This window comes from Vombatus ursinus, unplaced genomic scaffold (assembly GCF_900497805.2).
Source record: "Vombatus ursinus unplaced genomic scaffold, bare-nosed wombat genome assembly UNPS02014170.1, whole genome shotgun sequence".
In the NCBI taxonomy this organism is placed as follows: Eukaryota; Metazoa; Chordata; class Mammalia; order Diprotodontia; family Vombatidae; genus Vombatus; species Vombatus ursinus.
This window is the reverse complement of record NW_020953948.1, coordinates 1190700-1203366: the sequence shown is the minus strand read 5'-3', so window position 1 is coordinate 1203366 and position 12667 is coordinate 1190700. Positions and strand designations below refer to the sequence as shown.

At 39.1% G+C, this 12667-nt stretch overlaps 1 pseudogene; it reads right to left on the bottom strand.

The window, feature by feature from the left end:
• Window positions 1-702: 702 nt before the first annotated feature.
• LOC114041236 lies at window positions 703-10364 on the bottom strand (annotated as a pseudogene).
• Between the last annotated feature and the right edge of the window lie 2303 nt (window positions 10365-12667).

Sequence of the window (12667 nt, the reverse complement as noted above, 5' to 3'; positions counted from 1 at the left end):
CTTGTAATCTATGAAATAAATAGCAGCACCTAGCTTTTCAAATTTCCTTTAATACTTGCAAAGCTCTTTGCAACTCTTGTCTCATTTGTTCCACATATCAATCCTAGGAGATAGTTGCTATTGTCATCCCCATTCTACAGAAGGGGGAGATCCGGCAGGAACAAGTTAAGTGATTTTCCCAGGGTCACAGAGATACTAAGTGTCAGAGATTGAGTTTGAATCCAGGTCTTGGCATCTAGCTGTTTAAAGAAATCATTAAAGACATAAATGTCAAATAGATACCAAAATATTTGTAACAGGACATTTAGTGTCACCAAAGAATAGGAAACAAAGTGGATACTAATTAACTAGGGAATGGCTAAAGAAATTGTGGTATGTGAATGCTATGGAATATTACTGAGTAGTAATGACAAACATCGGGATTTCAAAGAAAAATTGATTATATTTATAGGGCTTTGCGAACAGTATGAAATTTGGGATGTCTAACAAAGTCTACACTGCACCAAGAGGGTTCCCTCATTACTTAGATCCCTAAGTTTTATCTCCAGCATGATTTCTTGTATACTCAAGTATGAGCTCTATGAAAAGGCCTCAACATTGACAAAAGGCATGGCTTTTATGAGCCTTCTTACCGGTATGAATATCCTGATGTCTAGTGATCTCCCTTTTCTAGAAAAATGCGTATCTCCATTGAGCAAATTCTTAAGCCTTCCCTTCAGTATGAATCCTCTGATGTAAAGTGAGAGATGATCTCTGGTTGAAGGTCTTCTCTCATTGAGTCCATATAGGGCATTTTCATAGAATGAATTTTCTGCTTTTGAACAAATTCTGCACTCCATTTGAATGCCTTTCCTTATTCGTTACAGTGATAAAATTTGTAATAGTAATTCTCTGAGGGGAACTAAAGGATGATAATTATTTGAAGGCTTTACAACATTAATCACATTCCTAAGGTTTCTCTCTAGTGTAGATTCTCTGATATTGAGTAAGAGAGACCCTCTTTCTGAAGTATTTCCACACTGATTACATTCATCAGGCTTCTCTCCAGTGTGGTTTCTCTGATGGATAGTGAGACTGGAGTTCCATGTGAAAGCCTTTCCACATTGATTACATTCATAAGGTTTCTCTCCAGTATGGCTTCTCTGATGTACTGCAAGATTGGAGTTGTGTCGAAAAGCCTTTCCACATTGATTACATTCATAAGGTTTCTCTCCAGTGTGGATTCTCTGATGGTAAACAAGATGTGCCCTATCTAGGAAAGCCTTTCCACATAGATCACAATCATAAATTTTCTCTCCAGTGTGGATTGTCTGGTGGTAAGCAAGAGAGGACCTTTTTGTGAAAGTCTTTTCACATTGATTACATTCATAAGTTTTCTCTCCAGTGTGGATTGTCTGATGAAGATAAAGACTGGAGCTCTGTCTGAAAGTCTTTCCACATTGATTACATTTATAAGGTTTCTCTCCAGTGTGAATTCTTTGATGTTCACTAAGACTTGATCTTGTTCTGAAAGTTTTCCCACACTGATTACAATCATAAGGTTTCTCTCCAGTGTGGATTCTCTGATGTATAGCAAGACTGGATCTATTTGTGAAAGTCTTTCCACATTGATTACATTCATAAAGTTTCCCTGCAGTGTAAATTTTATGATGGTCAATGAGCTTTGGGTTCTGGCTGAAGGCCTTACCACCTTCATTTCCTACATAAAGCATCTCTCTACTATAACTTTTCTGATGTCTAAGGAGGTTTGAATTTAAACTAATGACCATTTCCTGTTGATTACCTTGAGACATTTGTATTTTAGGATGCTTCTCATTAGACTGAGCAAGTCCAAACTTTTCAGTAAAGCATTCCCTATTGTCACTATACTGAAAACACTCATTTTCTGAGGTAATTTTATTACACCGAATTAGGACTGAATATTGTCTAGAACCCTTTTGATCTTTATCAAATTCAAAGGGATTATGTTGATTTTTCTCTATCTTGATATCTGAGTCACAGATTTTTTTCAAACTGAAGTCATGGGGACCATCACTCATGAATCTTTGCTGGCAAGATTCTTTCAGTGAAATGCTTAGCTTTGCAGTAGTCTCCACTTCAAAACTGGTTTCTGCATCCGAAGGAAACAAAGAAACATAATTACACACACACACACACACACACACACACACCTCTTCCCTCCATTAGAAAGAAGTAAACTGACTTATATTCTATGTCCCTAGTCAAAAAGGAGATTTTTCAAACCCAATTGAAAATAATATTAGCTCACACCAGTAGGATATTTTAAAAGAAGAACTTCACAAATTGTAACTCTGGATGCTCACAACAAACCTCTGCCGAAGACAGGGTGGGATTCTCATTACACTTTATAACTCAAGCCATGAGTTCAGACTAACCAAGTGACATGAGCAGCATCCTTGCAGGTGAGACTAGAACTCAAACCCTGTGACTGAACATGCTCTTTCCCCAGCACCGGGTGGTCTTTCTGCACTTCAATCCTTCATTCGAATGTCTTTTGTTGACTATTCTTTTCATTTTGTTCTGTTGGTGCAAGCTTTCTGCTTTAGTATACTGACCAGTTCTGATGCACTTCCACTTGGTCATCCTTTGTAAATTTCCTACGCTAAGCGAGGTTTACAGTTTTCACCTGTTGTGTATTAAGTTTCAGTGCTTTATACAACTTTTTTCATATCCTATTCAGATCCACAGACATATCCTTCTAATAAACACAATTAAAAATACATTCCCCACATTCAAAAATATCCTGTCTCATTCTGTATCTCCAGACCTTCATCCTTCTTTCAGGGAGTGGACGGCGTGATTCACTATTAGTCCTCTGGCTGCACTTCTTATTTAGTGGTTCATAATCACACTGGGAGTTCTAAGGAATTTGAGCTAAAAATTCTTTGATGGCATCTTAAGCAGTAATTACACAATTTTGTTACAAATGTATTTTTCCTTTCCTTTCCTTTTCCTTTCATATAAGGATATGCCTGTTTCAAACATAATAGGTTTCTTTATTCAGTGATTCCAAATCATCATGATTGGGCATACAATGATTTTGGTGTTCATGCAGTGATTCCACCATACTCTGACTCCTAAGTAAAACATGTTCTGTTTCTTGATCCATCATCAAATTGTTTCCAAACTGCCAGAAAGGTTTGATATTCACCTGCAAATTGATTCCCAGTGGACGGTCACAGGTGGCCACATACCTTCATTTGCTTTCTATAGTGCCCTGTACCAGAGTAGTTCCCTCATTCCAGGGTTACCTTGTAATTGTATCTCATCAGTGATGTGATCATCAGACCAAGATGTTACAAAAGTTTGTGTTTTTGCGGTGCAGAGGGTAGGCATGGGCATTACAAGACATCTTGCAACCATCAGGAATCATTCCAACCATTCTACAAAAAAAAGACCTTATGTTGCCTTTCATTGTAGCGTTAAGGCTATTTTCTTTATTTGAACTTATTTTCTGCTTGTGTTACTATTCTTCTGTCAGGCAGATTTTCAAAAGATCTGATTGGTAACATAGGTCATTCGTTCTATAGAAGAGTTTCTGTACGGATACAGACAATGTGCTAGTGGTAGAAAAAAGAAACTTATATCTGAAGATTCTTTTCCTTACAAGGGTGGTTTTATAGAAAAAAAAGCAAGGCAACATAGACAATTGAACTTAAAGGGCATTTATCATTTAATATACTACTTGGCATTAGTAAATAGAAAAATTAAACTTTTATATATTAGCTAGCGATTCATTTTGGTGATTGGTTGTAGGCTAAAAATTAAAAATGAATTTTCATCCCTCAGCAAGATAGATTGTAAAAGTCTCCTACCATTTTCCACTTCATCCATGTGTGAGTGAGCATTTTCATGTATTCTGGTTACCAAACAAAATACACAAGGAATAGAGACCTGGTTTTAGTATTCAGGAAGACCTGAGTTCAAATCCCACCTCAGACACTTACCAGCACTGTGACCCAGGGCAAGTCACTTAGATTCTTTTTGCCTCTTTCTTCAACTATAAAATGGGGATAATAACAGCATCTACCTTACAGCATTCTGAGGATCAAATGAGATCATGTCTGTAAAGCACTTAGCCCAGTGTCTGGCACATCACAGATACTACATAAATACTATTCATTATTATTATTATTACTATTGTCATTTTTGTTGTTGTCTTTTCATTATTAAAGCAATTGGATGCAGAACCACATTGAAGATTGATTTTGGCAGCTGTTGAACCAAATATTGCAAACCTTTGTTCAAAGAAAAAAGTCTAACTTTGAAATGAATTTCACTATTACATTATGTTTAGTGCCTTCAAGTTTTAACTGATTTGATTTTTAAAATGCTATTCATATTTAACAAAAGTATGAAGTAAATAACTTTAGAATGAATTTGTCCAGATAATAGAGAAGTCTTACTGTATTTCTAAAAATAATTCTTGCAGAAAGCCCCACATTAGATTTTCATAATTTTTTATACATATGATATTCTAATTTATATTTTGTTTTTGTAATTTAAGTAGAATAACATTTTACATTTTATAGTAATATAGTAGTATATTTTATAGTAATATAGTAATGAAAGTACTGATTTGGAACTTTGAGGGGCAAAAGTTTTCCAGGTTATTATTGGAGGAATTAAATGTATAAATTAATATGAATAACATGAATAGTAGTTTAAATGCCTGGGGAGTTTCAGGACACTGTTGTTGTTATTGTTGAAAGAGGTTCTAAAAAATTTTGGGAACCACTGCTATGGAGTTACGATTGTTCACTGCATTGATCAGTGTTGGTAAAGAATAAACCATTCGACTAGTTCTGTTCACTTAGCTCTGTATCTGTTCAGACAACTCTTCCCACGTTTCTCTGAAACTGTGCCTTTTATCACTTCTAGAGGATCAGAAATCTTCCATTATATTTTTATACCATCATTTATTCAGTCATTTCCTGATATATGGGCACCATCTTTGTTTCTAGTTATTTGCAACTATGAAAAATAGCAGCTATAATTTTGTGTTGTGTCTATAAATCTTTCCCCTCTTTCTTTAATCACTAATTGATAGGTCTACTATTCGTTATCACTGGGTCATTTAGTCTGGAGGTAGAGTTCCAAACCCTACAGAATGACATCTTTTCATTTAATGTTGCATGAATTTTTGTTTCAAGGATGCTTCTTATAAACCACATGTAGTAGGGTTCTGCTTCCTAATGCATTCGGCTACCCTCTTCCATTATTATGGGTGAATTCATGCCATGCCCACTTAGTTATGACAATTAATTATGTTTTCTCCATCATATCCTCTTATCCTCTTTTCCCCTGCTTCAATCTTTAGAAACAAAAAAATAGATGGAGAAAGAGATGGGATCAACACTAGTCACCTGTAATTATTATGGCATGATCCTCAACTCCTCACCCCACTTTGTCATCCATCCATTCTAATCCTAGATGACTGCTTGTAACTCTATTCTAAAACTCTCCTATCTTGTAAATCTCCCCTATTTGAAACATCCTGTATGGTGGAAACATTTCCATCTTGAGGCAGCTTGGTGGTAGAGTAGATGGAGCACTGGGCCTGGACTCAAGATTTTAGTTCAAATACAGACTCAGACACTTACTAGTTGTGTGACACTGGGCAAGTCACAGTACATCTGTTGGCTCAGCTTCCTCATCAGTAAAATGAGGATAATAATAGCACCTATCTCCCAGGGTTGTTGTGAAGGTCAAATAAGGTAATATTTGTAAATCACTTGACACGCGTTATTGTTCAGTTGTTTCAGTGATGTCTGACTCTTTGTGACCCCCTGTGGGGCTTTGCTGGCAAACCTACTGGGCTAGTTGGCCATTTCCTCCTCCAGCTCATTTTACAGATGAGGAACCGATGAAGCAAACAAGGTTCAGTCACTTGCCCAAGGTCATACAGCTAGTAAGTGTCTGAGACAAGATTTGAACTGAGGAAGATGAGTCTTCCTGACTTCAGGTTTGATGTTCTATCTACTGTACCACCTAGCTGCCCTTGTTCCTTACCCTCCTCCATACTTCCCCAATTCTTTCTTGCCCTCTTTTGCATGTTGCCCACCCATTAGTTTATACGCTGCTTAAGGGCAGAGACTGTCTTTCTTTTGACCAATTGTACAGGCAGCACTTAGCACAATGCCCGGCATGGAAGAGGTTATTAATGGAGAAGGTTCTGTGCTCTATGAGCAAAGCAGAATTGAAGTAGCTCAAAAGAAACACGAGATGCACAAATTTAGAGAATCCGCCCTAAATGTCCACATGGCCTGTTTGTGCCTGACCTGTGGTAGAACGTCCCGAGCTCGTACCGGTCTGATCAGCCACAGTCGGACACATCATGACTCAACTCTAGCATAGTGATATCATTCTGGTGAACAAAGGACAACAACCAAACAACCATTCCCTTCCCTTTCATCCTTATTTTTTCCACAAATTTTCAATCTCTTTCTGTCTACTGGCACCTTCCCTACCGTCAAAAACAAATCCAGGTCTTCCCGAGAGTCAAAAAAGCCTCACTTGGTCCATTTATCTCCACTATATATTGTCCTATACCTTTCTCTCTTTCCATTAGTAAATACATAGAGATGGCCATTAGAGTCTACCAAAATTACAAAAATTAGTGTCTACAACTCCTTTCCTCCTGTCTTTGAAACTCTCTGATGTCTGGCTTCCGGCTTCCTTGTGCGACTACAGTGTTTCTCTGTGGAGTTATGAATCGCCTCCAAATGGCTAAGTCCAATGGCCTTTTCTCAGTCCTCGTCCTTCTTGACCTCGGTGCCACCTGTGACACTATCAATCACCCCCTTTCCCTGATACTCTCTTAGGTTCCCATATACCCCCTTCTCTCCCAACAGTGCCACTTTCTTGGTTCAGACCTGTATAACCTCACACCTGAGGTATTGCAAGAGCTTGCTGGTTGGTCTCCTTGCCTCACTTCTCTCTCCAGTCCACTCACTCTTCCACACAGCTGTCAAATCCATCTTCCTCAATAAAACACACAATTTACTCACTATTCACTCAATAAGCTCCCATGGGCTCCCTGTCACCAGGATCCAATTCAAAATCCTCTGGTTGCTAAAACACTTCACGATCTTCCCCTGCCCTGCCTTTCCATTCTTTTTTTCACCTTACTCCCACTCCACCTATGTGATAATCCAATGGTATAGATCTCATTTTTCTTCCCTCAACAGGACCCTCCGTGTTCTAACTCCATGTGCTGCCCCTCATACCTTGAATGCTCACCCTGGCCCCCCTGAAGTCCCCACTAAAACCCCACTCTCTACAATAAGCCTTTTGCAGTGCTCCTTGACCTTTGCGCCTCTCCTCTTTTGATCAGATCTAATTTATCCTGGATATGGCAGGTCTCCACATAATGATTTGCATGTTGTCTTCCCCACTAGACTGTGAACTCTCTGAGAACAGGGGCTGTCCCTTGCCTTTCTTTGTATCCATGGGACTTAGGACAGTGTCCGGCACACAGTAGGTGTTTAATAAATGTTTGTTGAATGTCTAGGAAAGAGCTCATATGGGACAGCATCAGCTCTTTTTGTATGCTTTCAGGAGATTTTCATGCCCCAAATTCCTTAACAGTAACTTCTTAAAGAATCATAGATTTATCACTAGAAGGGAAAAGAAAGGCCATGATGTACAACCTCCTAATTTCACAGATGAGGAAACTGCAGCCCAGAGGTTCAGTGACTTTCCCAAGATCATACTGTCAAAAGCATCTAAAAGAGAATTCCAAGTCAGGTCTTCCTGCTCCCAAGCCTAGCATTCCCTTCACTACAACACAGATGCTTCTGGTGATGACAGCCCTCATATACCTGCTTTCATCTCACTCACCTGGACAGGAGTTCCTTGGACCTGTTTGATCCCGGATCCATGATACTTCCCTTTTTTTCAAAATGAGACATAAAATCTTCCCTGAGAACTGGAATTCCTTGGCATGAGGATAAGGAAAGGATGAGGAGGGAGAGCAGTTTTCAGAGATTTTGCAGACAAAATTCATGTCCAGGCGGGGCTAGGATAGATAATCTCTGAGATTAATTCCAGGTCTGAGAATCTAGAAATGCTTTTTCGTTCTGTAACCTGAAGCTAACTAAAATAGGAAAGAGACAGCTTCGGGAGTAACAAAAGAAAGTCCCAGCTTTTTATCACAAAATGCAAAGACCTTTTATTGGGAAAGCCAGGGAGCAGGAAGATTCTGTTGAGAGACCACCACTTTTGTGTTTCTAATAATTGATAAATCAAACCCTGGACATTAGGGAAGGAAGGAAGATACTCTTTTTGTGTGTGTGTGTGTGTGTGTGTGTGTGTGTGTGTGTGTGTGTGTGTGAGGCAATTGTGGTTAAGTGACTTGCCCAGAGTCACACAGTTAATAAGTGTTATGTGTCTGAGGCTGGATTTGAACTCAGGTCCTCCTGACTCCAAGGCTAGTGCTCTATCCACTGTATCACTTAGCTGCCTCTGGAAGATACCCCTTTGATGGCAGATTCAGAGTTACCAGGGGAAATTGTACTTACCCAGGGAGAGCAGGTTCTGGGAGTTTTCCAGCATCACCTCCTTGTACAGCTCTTTCTGAGAATGGTCCAAGAGGCCCTACTCCTCCTGGGTGAAGTCCACAGTCACATCTTTGAATGTCAGTGACTCCTAACCATCAAAAATTCACAAGACTTAGAGCTGAGACAGACTGCAGAATCCATCCAGTCCAGCCCTCATCAATTTACAGGAGGAAACTGAAGCACAGAGAAGGGATTTCCTAAAGGTTATCTCATTTATGGGGATCAGAGTCAACACTTAAAACCATAGTTTTTATTAAAAACCCAATGGAGTACTGAAACAAAGCATTTATATTTACAGTTGGAATAAAATTGACAAATACTATAAAAAGTTTCTCCCTAAGGAATCAGGGAGAAGATATATGTTCTATCAGGGAGGTTGGAGGGTTTGTAGAGCAGAGAGAAAGAGATGTGAAATTTCTTCCTCATCATAACTCTCATAATGACACGTTAAGAAAATTCTATAAAGAGTTTCTGAGCTAGCAAGTGCTATGTATTCTGGGAGTAAAGATATTACCTACGATCACTGAAGAGAGAGCAAAGAAAAAGGAATAATCTACTTAATTTTCTGAAAGTCTGAGATAAAATTTTATCTACATGAAAACATGACTAGGATTCTTAAGAGATAATAGTCACAATCTGGACTCCACTAAGTAGTAGGAGACCATTCCCAGCCAACGGAAGAAGAGTTGTTTACAGATATATTGAGGGCTTGAGGTGAAAAAGGATAAGATTTATCATAGCCAAAACATCTTATGTCTGCTTTATGATTGCTTTCCCATGTTAATGGCATATATTCATTAATTTTGATGAGGAAAGGAGCATTCCTTCATTTATTAAAAGTATAGTGTTTCATTACCTAGTGTTGGGGATTCAGCGAATTCATGAGAAAGATGCTACCAATTTATGAGAAATAAGTTATCGAAACATACCGCTAGAACTCTAGACCATTGGAGAGCAGGAGTCAGAACAGTGAGTTAAGAGGCAGACTGATAGATGAACTACACGAGATAATTCCTGCGGCTCGTCTATTTTTCCAACATGCTCCATGTAGGATGTGTTTGGCCAATGTGTTACTTCAAGCTCTCTCATTTCATTTTCTGCCATTTCCATTAGTGCTACGATTCGCTTTTTCAGAGGTTCTGTTATTTAGAAACAATTCTTGATCATGTGGATAAAATCATCTTTTCACTTTCATCATTCTGATTACTTCTTTAATACATCTGATTTATACTATTTTGAAATCCATATTTCTTTAAATTCCTTTATTTCTAAATTATTTCACATCTGAGTAATGAGAGTATTGCTCTTTTCCCACTTTCTGAGATTCCCAAGAATTTACCAACCTTTCTTTTTCAGCAGGGTCTCTTGAGTCACAATTCTTCATTGCATAGTATTTATTCATCATACAGGCTCTCATTATATGTAATAGAGACTAATGAGTGAAGGGGCTTTCTTTGAGACAGTCAGTTGTCATGAGGAAGAATGTAAAAATCAAAACCAGGGGGGCAGCAAGTTGGGGGGATAAGTTAGTGCCAGAGATGGAAAAAAGCTAATGAAACAGTTCAAAAAACAGAAGAGAGCAGGGCAGTGTTGTTACTACTTATTCTATTTCATGTGTATGTTTTGTTTTGTTTTGTTTTTTTAAACTATCATTAGGTAAGAGAGATTAACGGCTTCATAGATAATCTTTATCTATGGAAATGCCCACCTTGCTGATGGTGGTGGAGCCTGGGGCTGCACTGCACTCACCTGCCATGGGGGTCTCGGGAGTCCAGGGGCCATTTCCTCGGCCTCCCTGCCTGCGCCAGCTCTTGGTCCTCTTCAGGCTGAGTAGGGAGGGAGAAGGATCTGGCGGGGAGGACGTCTTTGCCTTCACTCCCCAGGCAAGGGGCTGGCCTACAAGGATTTACAGAGGGTGGGACCCCTGAGGAGTCACAAAGCTCTTGGCACTGCCCTCGGGGGAGAAAGTCCAACCAGAAGAGGGGGGCAGTGGGGGGGACATGGTGACCACTTTCCTCTTTCTCTTTTGTCCCTACCCTCACCCATTATGTCATAGACACCCACAAGGCAGGAAGGGGCTTCACAACCCCCACGGAGGAAACAATCAGTCTCTGTGACTCCTTAGTCACAGCTCTCCCTCCCACTGAGGATCTGGGTGAGGTCTGAAGTGGTAAAGCAGGGGATGGTGCCCCAGGACCCTGGGGATATGATGGGGAGCCTGGACAAGAAGCAGGGGCCAGGGCCTGGGAAGGAGGTGGGATCCTGGTATACCTGTAGGACACTCACCAAGAGGTCAAATGGGGAGGATGAGGCCTAATGGAAAGGGCATCAAGGAAAAGCAGGGTTCTGGTCAGGGTCCTGGCTCAGACCTACAGTCAATCCTCCCCTTGCAGGGGTAATGTTCCTAGGAAACAGCATGAAAGTAAAAAATGTGAATGCCAATACCTTGAACTTACAGGAAAAAAACTAATCTTCTGTTAGAGATTGTTGAAAATACACTTTTCTGCATATAATTGCTTTTTTTTTGTTTTTTTTAACTAATTTATTTTGATTTATCAATAATCACTTCCATATGCTTTTGAGTTAAAATTTTTAATTTAATTTAAAATTTTTCTCCCCCTTCCTCCCCACCACCCTCCCCAATATGGCACATAATCTGATATGGGCTCTCCATTTACATTCATATTAAACATATTTTCACATTAGTGATGTTGTAAGTAAAAATTAAAACCAACAGGAGGAACCTTCAGAAAGAGGAAACAAAACTCAACAGAAGAGAAAAAAAAATAGCAATTCCACTTCCATAGTCCTTTCTTTGGGTGTGGATAGCATTTTCCATCACAAGGCCTCTGGAGATGTCTTAGATCTTTGCATTGCCAGGAAGGGTTAAGTTTATCAATATTAGTCATCACACAACGTGGCTGTTATTGTGTACAATGTTCTCTTGGTTCTGCTCACTTCACTCAGCATCAGACCATACAAAGCTTTCCAGGTTTTTCTGAAGTCAGCCTGTTCATCATTTCTTATAGCATAATAGTATTCCATCACATTGATATACCACAACTTGCTCAGCCATTCCCCAATTGATGGGCATCCTCTCAATTTCCAATTCTTTGCCATCACAAAAAGAGCTGCTATGAATATTCTTGTACATGTAGGTCCTTTTCCCATTTGTGTGATCTCTTTGGGATATAGCCCTAGAAGTGCTATTGCTGGGTCAAAGGGTATGCACATTTTGATAGCCTTTTGGGCATAGTTCCAAATTGCTCTCCAAAATGGCTGAATCATTTCACAACTACACGAACAATGCATTAGTGTTCCCATTTTCCCACATCTTCTCCAACATTTATCATTTTCCTGTTTTGTCATGTTGGCCAATCTGATAGGTGTGATGTGGTATCTCAGAGTTGTTTTGATTTGCATTTCTATAATCAATAGTGATTTAGAGCATTTTTTCATATGACTTTGGATGGCTTTAATTTCTTCATCTGAGAACCATCTTTTCATAGCCTTTGACCATTTATCAATTGGGGAATGGCTTTTATTCTTATACATTTGACTTAATTCTCTATATATTTTAGAAATGAGGCCCTTGTCAGAGAGACTGGTTGTAAAAATTCTTTCCCAATTTTCTACCTTCCTTCCAATCTTAGCTGCATTGGTTTTATTTGTGCAAAAACTTTTCAATTTAATGTAATCAAAATTATCTATTTTGCTTTTCGTAATGTTCTCTATCTCCTGTTTGGTCATGAATTCTTCTGTTCTCCATAGATCTGACAGGTAAACTATTCCTTGTTCTCCCAATTTGCTTATAGTATCAGCCTTTATATCTAAATCATGTACCCATTTTGACTTTATTTTGGTATGTGGTGTGAGATTTTGGTCTATGCCTAGTTTCTGCCATACTCTTTTCCAGTTTTCCCAGCAGTTTTTTTCAGAGAGTGGGTTTTTATCCCAGAAGCTGGGGTTTTTGGGTTTATCAAATAATAGATTACTATAGTCATTGACTACTGTGTCTTGCATATTTAACCTATTCCACTGATCCACCACTCTATTTCTTAGCCAGTACCAAGCAGTTTTGATGA